The sequence below is a fragment of the Pogona vitticeps genome, chromosome W (assembly GCF_051106095.1).
Source record: "Pogona vitticeps strain Pit_001003342236 chromosome W, PviZW2.1, whole genome shotgun sequence".
NCBI classification, from domain to species: domain Eukaryota; kingdom Metazoa; phylum Chordata; class Lepidosauria; order Squamata; family Agamidae; genus Pogona; species Pogona vitticeps.
This window is the reverse complement of record NC_135798.1, coordinates 925,854-938,847: the sequence shown is the minus strand read 5'-3', so window position 1 is coordinate 938,847 and position 12,994 is coordinate 925,854. Positions and strand designations below refer to the sequence as shown.

At 46.9% G+C, this 12,994-nt stretch overlaps 1 protein-coding gene across 3 annotated transcripts in view; it reads left to right on the top strand.

Moving 5' to 3' along the window:
• The first annotated feature begins 287 nt into the window (after window positions 1–287).
• LOC144584979 (uncharacterized) overlaps window positions 288–12,994 on the top strand; it is a 34,706-nt gene continuing 21,999 nt past the window's right edge. Inside the window, exons 1-2 of one of the 3 annotated variants that reach the window (XM_078382375.1) lie at window positions 288–506; window positions 4,869–4,989. The gene's annotated coding sequence lies outside the window, so the exon portion shown is untranslated. The remainder of the gene's footprint in view (window positions 507–4,868; window positions 4,990–12,994) is intronic. The other 2 variants (XM_078382376.1, XM_078382374.1) reach the window with 2 other exon arrangements.

The window sequence follows — 12,994 nt, the reverse complement described above, 5'->3', positions numbered from 1 at the left end:
CTGGAAGGAAATCTCCGGCGAATCCCCTCAGAGGAGGCTCCGAACGGGGGAGGCTTCAAAGAGAAGGGAGAGCCCCTCCCCCCCCCTCGCCTCAGTTCCCCTCCTGAAGGGGGAAAAGCGACCGAACGCCCTCAGAGGCCCCGCCCCCTGCTCACCCACCCCCCTCGAGGGCGGTTGTTCCCTGACGGTGTTCTGTTCCTTCCCGCCCTTTTCTCCTCCCCTCCCCCCCCTCAAGACCGGCGGTTGGAGAAGCGGGGAAGGAAGGAAGGAGGGCGGGGCCTCTGGAGAGAGGAAAGAGGGGACACCCCTCCCCCTCCTCCCTCTCCATTCTTTGAGGGGGGGGGCGGGAGGAAGAGAGAGGACCCTAGAGCTATGTGGGGGGAAGAGGCGCTGCTCTAACAGGAAGCGGAAGCCCCCGGAGGTCAGCCCCCCTCCCCTCTCCCTCTCCTTCCCCCCCCACCTCTATGGGGCTCCGAGGATCTTCCCCCATCGGGTCTGGGCAGGAGGTGGGCAAAGGCGGGGGGGCGTGGACGGAGGGAGGGAGGACGTCGCATAAGCTGTCTGGGGGGGGGACAGAGACAGAAAGGGGGGATCATTTCGCCGAAAAAAGGGAAAAAGAATCCAGATGGCAAATCTCCCCCAAGGCTGGCCTTTGGCTTCTTCTGGGTCTCCCCCCCCCTCTGCGTGCGGGGGGAGGGGGGTGTCTGTCTTCAGGAGAGGGAGGGGGCTGCTTTGGGGGGGGAGAGGAGTCCAGATCCCACTTTGGGGTGGGGAGTGGGTGGGTTTCAAAGGGGAAAGAGAGAAAGGGGCCTGGCTCTCCCCCCCCCCACTCCAGTCAAAACCTCAAGGGACCCCCAAGGGGAGGGGGGGAAACCCAACCTCAACATTCCCTCCCCCATTATGTCAAAACTTGGAAAAGCCTTCCGGGGGGGGGGAATGAGCCTGATGAGGTTGGAAGGAGGAGGAGGAAGGGGGGCTGCAAAAGGGGGTGAAGCAAGGGGGTGATGGTGGGGTAACCGAAATGGGGTTCACAGGTGAGGGGGCTGATCTAGGCTCCTGGGGGGAGGAGGGAAGGAGACCAGGATGATGCATTTGGGGGGGGGCAGAGACAGAGAGGGGGTCATTTCCCTGAAAAAAGAGAAAAGGAACCCAGATGGCAAATCGGACCCCCAGAACAACCCCCCACACACACACCCTCCCTTCGGTCAAGGCTGGCCTTTCCCTTCTTCTGGGTCCCCTCCAACAAAGGCACAAACAAGCCAAGGAGGGAGGGCAGGGCCTCTGGGGCCCCGATCCCCAGGCTGTGGATGGAGAGGCTCAGTGTCCGGTGGGGGGACCCAGGCAGTGTCCAGCCTTGAGGGGGGGGGAGGAGTTGAGATCCTGACAGGACATGTGAGGAACCAGGCAGGCGAGGCGTGTCAGGAAAGGCTCTTCGGAACAAGCCTTTTCGTGTTTTCGTGTGAGGGGGTAAAGAGTTCTTTCCACCTCCCTCGGGGTCTGCCAGGCTTCGGCGCCTGTGAGAGTCGGTGCGTTTCGGGGGGGGGCGACTCTTTCTGCAACCGGCTAGCACATTTTTGGGGGGAGAAATGACAGAACGAGGCTATTCTGGGGAAGAGATACCCTTCCAGGTCACCAGAGTTGTTCGTTCTGACTGGACGATTTCTGTAGCTCAAGGGAAGCCGCGGCCATTCATTGCTGAACCCGAGTCGCTGCCTGTTTCTGTCAGCCTTTAGGCCGGATGAAGGAAAGGATGAAGGAAAGGGAGGCCAACCTCCGGAAAGCTGATTTCTCCAACGCCCGTCTGCTCTGTGGCTCTTTTGTGCGGGAGGTTTTCTCCTTTTTTAAAACCAGCACTTCCACACACTTCTGCCCGTTTGCCTTTTAAAACCCATAAGGCTGTTTTTAACATTTTGGGCTGTGGATGGAGAGGCTCAGCATCTGGGGGGCCGAGGCAGTGTCCAGCCTGGAGGGGGGCGGGAGGAGTTGAGATCATGACTGGACATGTGAGGAACCAGGCGGGGGAGACGTGTCAGGAAAGGCTCTTTGAAACAAGCCTTTTCGTGTTGGGGGGAGTTCTTTCCACCTCCCTCAGGGTCTGCCAGGCTTTGACGCCTGTGAGAGTTGGTGCGTTTCGGGTGGCGACTCTTTATGCAACCGGCCAGAACGTTTTGGGGGAGAAAAACAGTTTAAAACTTGGCTATTTAAGCAGGCCTTCCCTCCAGTCAGCTAAGTCGTTTATTTTTTCTTTCTCTCTTCTTATTCCATTTCGCTAACTTTTAATCCAATTGTATTAATATATTGTATTTTATGATTATTTATATATTATATTGTCCTATTTTATGTTGTAAGCCGCCCCAAGTAGACATGGTCTAGAGGGACGGGGTATAAAATAAATAAATAAATAACTAAATAAATAAATAAATAAATAAATAAATAAATAAATAAATAAATAAATAAATAAATAAATAAATAAATAAATAAATAAATAAATAAATAAATGACAGAACGAGGGTATTCTGGTGAAGAAATACCTTTCCATGTCACCAGAGTTGTTCTTTTGCATTCTAACAGGATGGTTTCTGTAGCTAAAGGGAAGCCATGCTCATTCATTTCTGAACCCAAGTTGCTGTCTGTTTCTGTCAGCCTTTAGGTCGGATGAAGGAAAGGGAGATCAACCTCAGGAAAGCTGATTTCTCCAACACCCATCTGCTCTGTGGCTCTTTTGCCACGACCACTATGTTGCACGGGAGGTGCTGTTTTCTCCTTTTTTTAAACCAGCACTTCCACACACTCTGCCCATTTGCCTTTTAAAACCCATACGACAGTTTTTAACATTCTGCATGGCCTTAAGCCCTCTGACCAGGAGAAAAGGGGGCTACAAATGAGAATTCCCGGTTGATTAGGCAGGACAAAGAAATCAAGGGCCCAAGGCTGCCCATAATGTTTAAAAACAGGAATACAGTGGTGCCTCGCATAACAAGCGCCCCGTTTAATGACGAATCCGCATAGCGATGTGGATTTTGTGATTGCAAAAGCGATCGCATTGCGATGTTTTAAATAGGGAAAACATCGCATTGCGTTGATCGGCAAGCGTTTCGCTTCCCGATCTTCACATTGCTATGTTTTAAAACAGCTGATCGGCGGTTCCAAAATGACCACCAGAAGAAGAAAATGGCCGCCCGCAGCATTTTCACGCAGTTTCCTCGCTTACCGAGTTGACGAAAATGGCGGCTGTATGGAGAATTTGTGCTTAGCGGTGAGTTTATCCCCCATAGGAACGCATTGAAGGGGTTTCAATGCATTCCTATGGGGTTTTTTTGCCGCATATAGCGACGTTTCCGGATAGCGATGATTTATCCGGAACTGATTATCGTCGCTATGCGGGGCACCACTGTATTGCTGACCTGGAGAAGTTGAGTTTGTTGCCTTCCAAACATGCTGAAGGGACTGATGGGCAGTCAGAGCCTGATGAACAATTAATTAACCCTGAGGTTGTAAACTCAGAAAGTGGGGGGTGGGGTGGGGGGAGGGAGAGCTGTCTGCTCAGGCACAGATTTCTGCCTCCGAACCAGGCCATTTCCCCTGGATGTTTCTGTTGGGCCTAGAAAAGTGACCCTCTCTCTGCCGTCTCAAAGGGACCCGGCTGACTCTGGTTTGCCTTCCTCCCCAGTGAAAGCTCTCAGGTTGTCTTGGGCTGCAAAGGGACTTTTGTACGGAGCATTTGCACAGGAATCCCATTTGGATTTGGTACAAAAGCATCAGCTTGTCAACCCAAAGCCTTACCGAGAAAAGGAGTTTATAATCTCCATAACATCTGTTCCCCTATGAACTTTGGTCTAAATTTCAAATTCCACCAAAGAGCTAACTACCTGGAAAACCTAACCATCTCAAAATGCCGGCAGGCCTTTTCAGGAGCTAGATTTAACTGCCTTCCATCTGCAGTTTTAGAAGGATGTTACCACAGTACACCTTATGAAAATCGACTATGCCCCTGCAATGATAAAGAAATCGAAATGTTAGAGCATGGCTTTTTCATATGTAGTTTTTACAGGGATGATTTATGGGGAGGGAGATTGAGGGAGGGTCACAATCCCACCCTGGGAGGCAGGATGCTCGCAAGGATCTCCTCCATGCATGTGTGTGTGAGAGCGTGCAGGGAATCTTTGTTTCTCCTTTTCCTTTTTTGCTTTCCTTCCTTCCATTGGGAGGGTTTCCAAAGGGAAGGAGATGCGGCGACTCTCCGGGTGACCCCCCCAGGCCTTCCTTCACACACGCTTGGCTGTGGGGCCTTTTGGATTCCCTTTTGGGGGGAGGGGGCATCCAGGAGGAGGAGGTGATGCCCCACCCCTCAGAAGGAGGAGCCTCGGGGTGGGTGGTGCATCTCTCTTTTGCTCCACCTCTTCTTCCTTCACTGCTCCTGCCCACCCATCCCACGTCCTTCTCTCCTTGCACTGAGGCTGGGGAGCCCCTCTCACCACTGTCCCCCCATAGGTGTGGGTGGCTGTGTCAAGATTGGTCTGGGACTTTCTTACGAGGAGATCCTGCCTCCCCCGACACGGTGCCAAAGCCTTGCCGAGAAAAGGTTTTTTGCTTTAGCCCATGCTGTTGCTTTTTCTGGCCACCTTCGCCTCCAAAGGATCTTAAATAAAATTACTACTTGTTTCTACTGGCCCAGTGTTTCAAAATCAGTCAGACGTAATTGTCACAGCTGACCGGTTTGTCAGAAAATTGGACATGCGAGTCAGGTTACTGAAGCTGAACTTCAGAGTATGCCTGTTATTTTCAAACCTTTTAAACAAACAAACAGAGTTGGGACGTTGTGGGGCCTTTTCCACCTAGTAAGACTGTTTTCTCCTTCCCGCCTCCAGTGGCCTTTGAGGAGGTGACCCCGTATTGATCCCAACAGAGCGAGTGATCTTCTGCATCGAGGCTCGAGATCTCTGCACGAGGACCTCCTGCTGGAGATTTCTGTGAACGACATCTCTCCAGGTAATTTTTCCCTTAAATGTCTATAACTTATACAATGCAATAGTAATTCTCATTACTTACTCCCTCCTCCCACCCCACTCTCTGTCCCATTGCAGACGTTGGATATAAGAGCTTCGAAACATGCTCTTAAAATGTTCACATTTCAACCTGGCTCGCGATGCCCCCAAATGTAAGAGCCTCAGAGGCTGATATTAGCTTTGCTACTCCTCAATAACTATGAAAGGTTCTCCCACCTCAATAAATAGATTAATGTGGGGGGACCTTTATTCCTTTGGCTGAAGTTTTTTTTGTTAATTTTTCCTCTAGTGTGATATTCTGGCCATCTAACACGTAGCTAATAAAAGGTGTATAAAGTAGATTTGCCTGAGCCCTTCCGTAAAGTGATTTGTAAGGCTAACTCTGGAGATTTGATTTTGGATTGCCTAGCAATCATTCCGGTTTCATTAAATGTCCCAAAATGCCTCAGGTTTCTTCCAGAGCCCTCAGAAATCCTGAAACTCACCTCTTTTTCCACTAGAGAGGTACGTTAGAAATCATACCTTCACTGATGCGAGATGTCGCTTCTGGAGTCTACCCATCCTCTTAGAACTGCTGAGTGGGAAGGGACCCTCTGGATCATCGACTCCAGCCCCGTGTCATGGAGGCTCCGTTCGCTCTCCAGCACTTTATTTCCCGGGCATTTTCTTTCATTTCCACCATGCTGACCCACCCTTCAAAGGATCCTTTTGAACCATGTTGGTCCGGTCCTGCTTCCAGATCTCAGCGCCCCATTTGTTTTCCCTCACCACGCCCAGTCTGCCCTTACAGGGAGGCCTGTTTCTAAATTCACCAGGCACGAGTACATTGCCCTGATATATTTTGTTAAAGAAATCTTTATAGGAGAAGAATTGGAGGTATGATAGATAGATAGATAGATAGATAGATAGATAGATAGATAGATAGATAGATAGATAGATAGATAGATAGATAGATAGATAGATAGATAGATATAGATAGATAGATAGATAGATAGATAGATAGATAGATAGATAGATAGATAGATAGATAGATAGATAGATAGATAGATAGATAGATGATAGACAGACAGACAGACAGACAGACAGATAGATAGATAGATAGATCCTTTATTGGCGTAAGTAAAAATTGGGCATAGTTACAGTGGTTTGTGATGTAACTACATACATAGGCATCAAGAGAAGAGAAAAGTGGAGAGGGAGGGGGATCCTGAAGAGGTTCAGGATAAGAGGCCAGGCAATGGGGGGCAGGAAGGGATCCCCATTGCACCCAGCTGACCCCCTCTTCTCCCCCAAAGCCCCATTTCTGGGACCCCCTCATGTCCCCCCTTTGCAGCCCCCCTTTCCCCCTTCCTCCTTCCTTCCCCTCTGCACTCCATAGCCTGCTTCACACCTGGGGGTGAGGCTGGAGGGGGCTTACTTTGAGGAAGGAGAAATTGGGGGGAGGGAAGAAGCTCCAAGCGACACTCCCTCCTTTCTGCCTTTGCCACCCCCCAAAAGAGTGCTTGCAGGATCCAGGGAAAGAAGGGGGTCTCCTCGCATGAAAGCCGAGGAGGACACAGGACATGTACAGAGAAAGGGCCCTGGTGTCTTGCTGGAGGGGAGGGGATATCGAGACCCCTCCCAGACTTCCCATCTGCCCCCTCCAAATTTACCCCCCCAGGAGGAAGATGCCCTGGATCCATTTCAGTCTGGCTTCAGGCTGCGCCACGGTACAGAGACAGCATTGATCACCCTAGACGATGACCTGTTGAGGGAGGATGATGGGTAAAACATCTCTGTTGGTCCTTCTCGACATCTTGGCGGCCTTCCATACCGTCAACCACGGTATCCTCCTGGGGAGGCTCTCCGAGTTGGGAATTGGTGGCCTGGCACTTGCCTGGCTCCGTTCCTTCTTGGGGGACTGACCTCAGAGAGTACAGCTTGGGGAGAGTGTCTCGGCCCCGTGGAGTCTCAATTGTGGGGCTCCACAGGGGTCGATTATCTCCCCAGTCCTATTTAATATCTATATGAGGCCTCTGGGTGGGGTCATCAGGGGTGTGGGGCATCATGTCATCAGTATGCTGATGACACACAGCTCTACATCTCCTTTCCACCAACTGCAGGTGATGCTGCCCTGTGCCTCCAGTGCTGTCTGGGGGCTCTACTGCAATGGATGCAGGAAAATGGGCTGAGGCTGAACCCGGATAAGATGGAGGTTCTGAGGATGGTGCCCCCACTATTGGTGGCTTGGGTGACTCCCTCTTGTTTGGGGGGGTGACCCTTGCCGCAAAGAGTGGAGTTCGCAGCTGGGGATCCATCTGGATATTTTTTTAAAAATATCTCTCTGCAACTCTCTATTGAGAGTTCTGGGAACTTGCTTACGTTCCAGTAAAATGCACAGCAGAAGGCCAGCTCTTTAAGGTGAAAATTAGCTGCAGAACTCCCCTTCTTTACCCAGTTGTTCTTGGTATCCACCCTCACCAAAGCCTGGCACTTTAGAAAATAAGCCTCAGGAGGTGATCTTTAAGTATAAAAGGTTTTGTGTACTTCAGAGGTCCCTAGCCGGGCCAGAAAAGGGAGCGGGAAGGGGACGATCGGCGAGCCGGGGAAGAGGAGGAAGAGGAAGAGGAGGAAATGGGGTTAGGGTCACATCCAAAATTACCTCCAGGATTTTCATTTTTACCCCATTTGGGGTAATTGACCCGTTTCCTGTCCACTGAGTTAAGAGAGTGTGTGATCGGAGGAGGCTTTGGACTGCCTAGCTTCTGCTTCTGAGTGAGTGTGTGTGTGTTTGCAGGGAGGTTTGGGACTGCCTGGTAAGGTAAGGTGCTGTTTTCTGCTTTTAAAAAACCATTCTGGGTTTTTTTTGCAATATGATTTTGGGCTGGGGGTTATGTTTCTGTGCTGTGATTGGTCTTGGGTTTTTTTTACCATTTCTGATGGATCTTGAGGGGTTTCCTTGGTTTTTGGATTCCCCCTCCCATTTCTGATGGGTCTTGGGGGGGTTTCCCTGCTTTTTGGATTTTTCCCCATTTCCGATGGGTTTCGGGGTGGTTCCTTGCTTTTTGGATTCCCCCTCCCAATTTCCGAGGGGTCTTGGTGGGTTTCCTTGCTTTTTGGATTTTTCCACCAATTCCAATGGAGGGTTTCCTTGCCTTTTGGATTTCCCCCCATTTCCAATGGATCTTGGGGAGTTTCCTTGCCTTTTGGATTCCCCCCAATTTCCAATGGGTCTTCAGAGGTTTCCTTGCTTTTTGGATGTCCCCCATTTCAAATGGGATTTGAGGGATTTCCTTGCTTTTTTTGATCCCCCCATTTCCGATGCATCTCGGGGGTTTCCTTGCTTTTTGGATTTTCCCCCATTTCCGATGGAGGGTTTCCTTGATTTTTGGATTTCCCCCCCATTTCCGATGGGTCTTTTTGCTTTGTTTTGTTTGCTTTTTTACATTTTTAATTTTTAATACAAAAAAGCCAAATACATATACAACAACAAAAATACAAAAAATACAAATAATTAAAAAATTAAAGGAGAAAAATTTTAATAAAATAAAAAAATGATATTAAAGATAAACTGCAAGACTATTCTAAATTGAAACTATCATGGTTTGGGAGAATTGCTACAATCAAAATGAAAATATTACCAAAGATTACTTTCTTATTTAGGATGCTCCCAATACAATTAGAAGAAGAGGATTTTAAGTACTGGCAAGGATTAATTACAGTGGGGTCTTGACTTGAGAACTTAATCCATATTGGAAGGCGGTTCTCAAGTCAAAAAGTCTGTAAGTCAAGTCTCCATTGACCTACAGTGCATTGAAAACCGATTAATCCCGTAACAGGCCATTTTTGTTCCATTTTGGTTTTTTTCTGGTCTGTAAGTCAAATCTCAGTCTGCAAGTCAAATCTAAATTTTGCGGCCAGAGAAGTCTGTAACTCAAAAAGTCTGTAAGTCAAGCCGTCTGTAAGTCAAGGGTCCACTGTAATGGATTTTGTAATCAAGGTAAAAAAATCCAGAAAAAAAAGATATTGGTATAAGGCCCCAAAAAAGGAGGTTTAAGTATGCCTAATGTTAAAAATTACTATGTAGCTAACTGTAACAGGCAGCCCTGACCCCACCTGTCCGTCACGGCTGGGCAGTGAATCATCAGCCAATGGGGTGACGGAGGGTGGAGCTGAAGAGGGTGGAGTTGGAAGAAAAAGGGGTGTGAAGAGGGTGTGAGAGATCAGATCTGGAGTGTGAGAGAGAAAGAGCTTGTTTAGAGGCCTACGTGCCTAAGTGGTCAGTGAGGGAAGTCTGTGATTGATTAAATCAGATAAAGTGATTGACATAGTGATTAGCTACTTGTGATTTTCATATTTTATTTTGTTATCTCAATAAACTTGTTTTGTTTTGAAGGAAACCTTTGTCCTTCTTAAATAGACATTATAATTGGTGGCAGCAAGAGTGAAGTAGTGTGCTGGGCATTCTGAGAAGCCTGAGTTGGCAGTGACATCAGAGTAGCCTGCCACGTCACAATAAATTGGTATCCAGTGGCAGGATTCGAAAATCCAGTGAAACCTTGACTAGAAAGGTGCCCAGAGCAGGGGTCTTTAGTTAGGGAGGTCTGAGTGAACGCGTGGGTAACCTTCTAGGATTTGTCTCACACGGAGCGAGTCTAGTAGAAGGGCGCAGGACCTCAGATTGGGGACTAAGACAGGGAGGCTCTGTGGTGACCATTTCTGTGGAGAGTTGCCCAAAGCAAAATCTGTGGCAGATTGGCTGGCTTGTCCTGAGTTTAGGGAAAACTCTGAGGGGACAGAGCAGAGCCAAGGGCAGTGAGGCTGAGGGGGTCTCAAAACAGCTAAACCTGGGACAGGGTGAAGCTGTGTGTTTAACATTTTAGAGCCTGAGGCAGAGAGAGAAATTCTGTCTTTGGTGTGAGGCCTAGCTGGAGGCTGAAGCCTGGTAACAGTAGCTAGCTTGCCAGTGGATGAGTGCTGGAAGCTAGATTGTATCACAGACACTCACTGACAGGAGAAAAAGTGGACTTTTAAAATCAAGGCTTTTAAAAGTGAATAATAAGCCTTAAGAGAGGGAAATGCCTTTGACTAGAGGGAAGAAAACTGAGCAGGTGCCTTGTGAAACAGCAGCTGGGTCAGATGAGGAAAATGGGGATTTTGAGGGAGGTTTTACCTCAGATCAGGAGAGAGAAAACTCCTCAAAGGAAGACCCAACAGAACTCAGAAAGTTGGAATTAGCTCAAGCTCATGAATACAGATTGAAGGAGCTAGAAATGCAGGCCAAAGCCCAAGCTGAGGAAAGACAAATAGCCTTACAAATTGAGAAAGAGAGAATGGCTTTAGAGAAAGAAAAAATGGAGAGGGAAGAAAGATTAGAGAAAGAACGTATGGCTTTTGAACTCAGAAGGTTAGAATTAGAAAATCAAAACAATAATAACAATAGGGGAGCCAACTCTGAGGGGAGTCAGTTATGTAAGGCAGACCTGAAGAAATTCCCAATTTTTAGGAAGGGAGATGATCCAGAATCATTCCTTGTGATGTATGAAAGAGCGTGTGAGGAATTTCAAGTGAGGGAATCTGAAAAGATGATTATATTGAGATCCCAAATTAGTGGAGGCCTGGCTGAGATATATGCGGAGATGCCAGTCGAATTAATTAAAGATTATACTGAATTCAAAAAGTTAGTGTTTGCCAGGTATGGCATAAATGCAGAACATCTGAGGCAAAAATTCAGGTCACTAACTAAGAAACCTGATGAATCCTACTCACAATTAGGGGCAAACTTGTCCAGATGTTTAAACAAATGGCTGTTACAGGAGGGAGTTCAGACAGTTCAGGATCTGAAAAATGTTGTGGGGTTGGGACAGTTTTATTCTCTCTTACATGGTGAACTAAAATATTTGGTCAAGGAGAAGAGACCCCAGAATTTGAAACAGGCAGGGGAGATAGCTGATTTTATTTCCCAGATACGAAAAAACAGCTTTTCTGAGGGGAAAAAGTGTGAGGAAAACTTGGGAGGACTCTAATAAATATCCTAGAGGACAATTTAAAGACCAGCAGAGGGTTGGCGGCCATTTTGTGGGAAAGTCCTCAGAACAGAGCCAAGCCAGAGGGCAAAATTTTTGGAGGGAAAAGTAGGAAAAGGTGCTGGAAATGATCAATGGAATGTTAGAACTTGCTTTAAATGTAATGAAAAAGGTCATATTGTATCCCAGTGTGGTAAAAACAGAGAATAGAGAATTTTTACCACAAAAAGTAAATTTAAGCAAGCCTAAAGCTGTTTACTGTGTCCAGCAGGGACAAGATAATACACAAGGGGAGGAGTCAGTACCCATGGCAACACAAGCAGAGCTCTCTACACAAGATGATAATTTTGAACCTGATTTTCCTGTTGTCGAGATCAGACATTGCTTTCTAATTAAAATGGATCAAGAATTATTTAAAACGGCTGGGGACAATATTTGTGTTTTAGATAACAAATACATGGCTCTGAAAGATTCTTGTTCACAAGTAACTCTATGTCACCCAGATATCGTACTTCAGAAATACATTTTAAAAGAAGAATGCATGTCAGTGAAAGGAATAGGACAAGAAACTGTTATTTTGCTTATGGCTGAATTACCAATTCGATATCGGTGATGGCAGGGAAATTGGCGCGTAGGAATTTCCTCACAGTTGCCATCGGCCGTTTTGATTGGTACAGACCTCTCTGAGCATATTAAGAGAGTTCTAGTTCTAACACGTTCACAACAAGAGCAAGCAGAGGCAGCTGAAGAAAAGAGTGACAGTCGGGGAAGGGAGTGACCGACAACAGAGACTCAGCTGAGTTATTTACACTTGATATTTCCCAAAACAATACTTTCTCTCAAGAACAACAAGCAGATTCCACACTAAAATGCTGCTTTGAGAACGTGTCTGAAATACAGTTAGCCCCTGAAACACCTGAAAGGTTCCACAGTGAACAGGGATAATTGTACAGAGAGACACTGGTAAACCCCAGGAAAGGAGGGGATGATATACAAAAGCAGTTAGTAGTTCCTGTAAAATACCGCCAGAAAATATTAGAAAGAGGACATTCAGATAGATTTGCTGCTCATCTAGGAATTAATAAAACCAAACAAAAAATAGCACAAAATTTCTATTGGCCAGAGATGGGAAAGCAGATTAAGAATTTCTGTCAAAGTTGCGATGTTTGTCAGAAACAGGGTAATAACAGAAATAAACAAAGGCAAAGCTATGCCCATTACCCATAATTTCAACGTATTGGCGTGGATATTGTAGGGCCATTGCCTAGAGTCACCAAAAGAAGGAACAGATTTATTCTGACTATTGTGGACCATGCCACACGATGCCCAGAGGCCATTCCTCTGAGAAATATTGAGACTCATACAGTGGCTGATGCCCTGCTGAGTTATATGAGTCAAATGGGATTTGCGTCAGAGATAGTAACTGATCTAGGAACATCTTTTACCTCAAAACTCATGCAGAGACTATGGCAAATATGTGGGATCAAACATTTGAATACTTCCCCATATCATCCTCAATCTAATGGGCTTACAGAAAAGTTTAATGGTACCCTGATGTGCATGATTAGGGCCTATTTTGCTGAAAACCCTAACAATTGGGACCAGAGATTACAGCTCCTGTTGTATGCATATAGATCAGTACCCCAAGACAGTACCAGATTTAGTCCTTTTGAATGGCTGTTTGGGAGAAAAGTGAGAGGACCCCTTGACTTAGTTAGACAAAATTGGGAACAAATAAAAGGAGATGATCCTGAGAACATAATCTCATATTTAGACACCCTGATGAACACCCTGAAAAGAAATTTAGAACTAGCTGCTGAGAATCTTCAAGTGCAGAAAAATAAACAGAAAGTCTGGTATGACAGAAAAGCCAGAGAACGAAGTTTTAACCCTGGAGATGAGGTACTTATGCTGAGACCTCTCAAATGGAACAAATTACGGTACAATTAAATTGGGCAGGACCATTCAGAATTATTGCCGAAA